Source organism: Anser brachyrhynchus (genome assembly GCF_964034855.1).
Source record: "Anser brachyrhynchus genome assembly, chromosome: 22".
Classification (NCBI taxonomy): domain Eukaryota; kingdom Metazoa; phylum Chordata; class Aves; order Anseriformes; family Anatidae; genus Anser; species Anser brachyrhynchus.
In genome coordinates, this window is record NC_137715.1 from 8043823 (window position 1) to 8048239 (window position 4417).

The window sequence follows — 4417 nt, forward strand, 5'->3', positions numbered from 1 at the left end:
TGCACCTTCCTCATGGAAGGCTGGAAGGTGAATTCTGTCACTGTAAAAGACAAGGATGGGTGTGGGCAAGAATTTGTGCAGTTCTCAGTCATTCTGAGTATTGGAAATAACAGCTGCAAAGACGTCTTGGGAAGGGGCAGGAGACATTTTCTGAAATCTCTGTAGAAGTTAGTTACCTCATGTTTTAATTTCTCTAGTGCAAATCCAGACATTGGAGCATTCAGAACCGGGCAGGGTCATGTTGCTGTGTTGTAGCATTTGGCAAAAATGTCCCTGCGCTGGGCAATCCTCAGGAAACCCGTGATTTTACCTGGGGAGCCTGGCTCATGGAGAATGACAGGAGCCTAAGACAGTAGTTGAAGTTCCCACAAGGCACACTGAGCTTGAGCTGACTGCCAAAGCAAGACAGAACACAACATTTCAGAAACAGACCACTCCCTTCCACAGAAAATACAGTTTTGCTATGTCTAAACGTTCAATGAAAACAGCTAAAATATCCCTTTTCTATGAGTTTGTCAGTTTAAATTGCAGCCAGATTTCTCCTTATACATCTCATTTCACTAGCATCAAACATTTTATTCCCAGTTTCTTCTAAAAAACTACTGCAAAGCAGTAGAGAACAAATAAAATCCCTGGAAGTGCTCAAGGCCAGGTTGGATGGGGCTTTGAGCAACCAGGACTAGTGGGAGGTGTCCCTGCCCATGGCATGGGGGAGGCACGAGGTGACCTTTAAGGGCCTGTCCAGCCCAAACCATTCTGTGATTCTACAAACTATACTTCTTGCCCAGTTTTACCTCTTGCCCAGTCAGTTTACTGCTGCTGAAGCAGTGCCACTGGTGAAGCTGCACCACACCAAGACACATCACTGACTTCTTTCTGCATCCACTTGCTGGACCATGACCTAGCCCAGACAGGACTGGCCCCATCTCCTCCCCGAGGGACCTGAGGAAACACCTCCACCAACACCCCCTTCCTCATGCCAGTTCTAGCACGGACTGGGCTAAGTGGGACAAGAGAGCCAAAGGAGTAGGAAGGCAGTGAGAGATTCCGCTTAATGCAGCAGTGCAAGCTCAAGCCCATCACACCACGACAGCGAGACCCACCTCTGCCTCCCTCCCCACCTAAAAAGGGTTGTGTTTTGATAGGTACTACACTACTGATATTGTGGAGTGGAAAACGGGAACATCCCTACACACAGCTCTCTAAAAAGCATCACATCACAGATGGTTGTAAAGGGTTTATCCACAGTAACTGGAGACAGGACAGCTTCTTTAGGTGACTTTTTATCCCAGCCTAAGATTGGAACCTAAATCTGGTGAAAATTTCTCCTTGATGGTGCTTGTTTCTCCCATTGCCTCCAGGTGGTTACAGTTAAAAGAGATGAATTCCATCCCAAGTAGCAGATATTTCTCCAACTGAAAGCAAGATCATACCCATAAAAGAAAAGAGGAATTGAATTAAAAGATGTATGACTGCAATGTGATGGGAAAGAAAGGAGGAAAATGAGAGATCAAATACAAATAACCCCTAAACTCCTTCCTCTAAATTATTCAAACTTCTCTCAGCTAAAACCTAAGCAGAAACAAAGCAAGCTTTGCAGTAAAGCCACTGAAATGACCGATTGCTCAGTGAGTCAAATCCCTAAAGGCAAACAGCCTCCCTTCTCTCACTGCAGCCACAGGAAGGGGTATTTGGGGTATTTGCTGCGTGCACCAGGGCTGTGCCCAAGAGCTACTTTCTGCACAGGCTGCAGCAGCTGGTTATGAAGCGGCACGAAGATGTGGGCAGCTGCATCAGTGGGCCCTGGTTTCATGAAAGCTGACAGCCATCACACAGGGCAGCACGGCTGGCTGAGCTCTTGGGCCTGGCCAAGCAGAAGCTTGGGCTTCTCACGTGTAACACAGGATCACCAGGCAGCTCCTTTCACAGCCTCAGATTTAGGGAGCAGCAGCTTTCCAGGTACTGCCCAGCTGATTACAGAGCACACTTCAGGGGTGCTAGGGATAAAAAACATCTTTGACCTCCTCAGGGTCCTTGAGGCTCCGATGAATGCCACTGTCACATACCACTGCCACAAAGCCAGGACACAGGAGCCCCCATGCAAACGCTCTCATTATGAGACACTCTCTTCTGCCTGCTGAGGCCTTAAATCCCCTTCGAAGTAGGACAGAGCTGATGGGACCGGCCAGGAACATGAACAGCTATCTAGGTCCTTGCCTTGCTAGGCAGCCCCAGTGTCCTGGCTTTTCTCCCACACTTGCTTCTTTCCCTGTCTCACTTTTTTTTCTCTAGGCTTCCTGCCATCTCCCTCTTTCTGTACCATGCCAGCAGGAGAAAAACCTCACAGCACCATTCCTGAGTCTCTCCTGTGCACTGTGTCACTGCCTCCTTTTGCTTGCTTACCTTACTGCTTCTTGTCATTTGCTCTAATTCAACAGCTAGAGACCTACCAAGGGTGGAGTGCACAGACATGTGAATAAAGGCTTTTCCTTAGACACAGGAGGCTCCTGTGTTCACAGGGAAAATGAAGTGGATGGAGCAAGAGGCATGTTTCCCTCCCCAGGAGGCTGCTGCTGCTGTTTACCAAGAGGTAAAAGATTTGAGTACTAAGAGCTCGCTTGGCTCCCAAGCAAATGAACACTGGGCATGAGATGTATTTAACAGCCAATCAATGTGAAATGGCCTCTAAGTGTGCTTCGGAAACCTTATTCAGCTCTAGTAAGTCTTCCCTGATGAACTGCCAATGTCACATATCTATCTCTTGACTTCTAAAAGCTCCCTTCTTGCAGACTTCACACCTAGGGCACACGTGTGGCCAGCCTTCCCCAGAAATATACTCTCTCCCCAGCTAGAAATCTTATGCAAGTGGATTCTGTGGGTGTTGTGCATTTGGATGAGATGAAATGGGCTGAAGTGGCCCTTCAAAACCAAGTAATGGGTGTGGATTTTCTCCCCCGATCAGCAGCTTCCAGGGATCATGACAGTAGCCCAGCAAACAATAAACCAGCCAAGAGTGTTGTGATGATGGAGAACGCTTGATCTAGTCTGTGGGCTGGAGCCAACGCGATGGAAGTGCAGCATGATTCATGCCATGGTTCTTGCATTTGGCATACCTCACTCATATTCCCTGACATTCAAACTAGTGCCAAACTATATACCAGTTCCTTGAAGCTAGAGAATAGCAATGTGCACACCCCAGGCTATTTATGCAGTGTTATACTGGTTATACATTGCTCTTTAATATGCATTTAGATCTACCCTCCTAATTACTCCCAAAGGTTTGCCTGTTGCAGTTTGAGCTGGGTTAGCACAGCTCTGGCTGAACTACACGCTGCTTGTGTGCTACAGCTTGTGTCAGCAAAGAGTTAAACTGGAGATCTCCAAAGCTGAAAATGTGCAGCTTGCATAAAAAACTCTAAAACCCCGTGTCTGCAATTACTAACTGATATCCTTGTGGGTTGGCTTGTAGTGCAGACATGTTGGTGGGAGCTGTGAGCCCCACCACAAGCTGGTTACACAGACAAGTAAGCGACATGATCCTATTCTTAGGCACCATAAATCTCCCGACAGGTTTTCTCATGGTGGGTTGCAGACATTTGCAGAGCTTGGGAAATCCCCAGGAGTTTTATTTTGTTGGTGTCTTAAGTTTTATCCCTGTACCACCCAGAGAAATCCCCGATCCCTCAGCTCTGGTACAAACCTACTCACTAACAAGTCCTTACCGCAGCAGGTTTCTTGCCCTGCCCAGATCCATCCCCTGGCCGGCCCATGCTCTGCTGCTCACCAGGGTCACCAGCTGTGTTCTGGCAGCTCTGCCCACGCTCCTCACACTGCCAGCGAGTGTCACCAAGTCTCCGGACAGCAGAAAGCACTGAGCGTGCCTCTCTTGCAACCTGCAGGCTGCCTCGGGGCTGCGGTCTGGCAGGGTTGCTTGTGCAGAAGAAACAGCCAGGGCTCAAAATAGAGAATCAGATACTGCCACAACACGAGAGTTAGACCTTGTCAGCAGGACAGGGAGAAGAGAAACGCTAGGCTTACAGCTCCACCTGGCAGATCCCCTGCTCCGGCCTTGCCTCCACAGCCACTGTGCCCTCTCTCGCTTTCTGGTCTCGCTGAAGGTTTTTCTCTGTTTGAGCTCTGTATAGCTCAGAAGACCTTTCGCTTATGCACAGACAAAAAGGGCATATCAGAGCAGAGGTATATGAATAAAGGCAATTTTGGTTCATTAGCCATATCAAAAATGGATACACAGAGAGAGGGAGAGAGGTTTTTTTGTTTGTTTGTTTTTTTCCCTGCTTAACCTCAAAAGAAGCAGTTAGGCTATTTTGTTTATTTTTACAAATTGGAAATAAAAATAAATTATTTTCAGGTTCTACGAAAACTTTGCATTTGCTTGAAAATGCTTTTTTTTAACCTT

The 4417-nt window shown here is 47.5% G+C and overlaps 1 protein-coding gene across 1 annotated transcript in view; it reads right to left on the minus strand.

Moving 5' to 3' along the window:
• LOC308181640 (acid-sensing ion channel 2) overlaps positions 1 to 4417 on the minus strand; it is a 526264-nt gene that overhangs the window by 323721 nt on the left and 198126 nt on the right. The gene's annotated exons all lie outside the window — the stretch shown is intronic.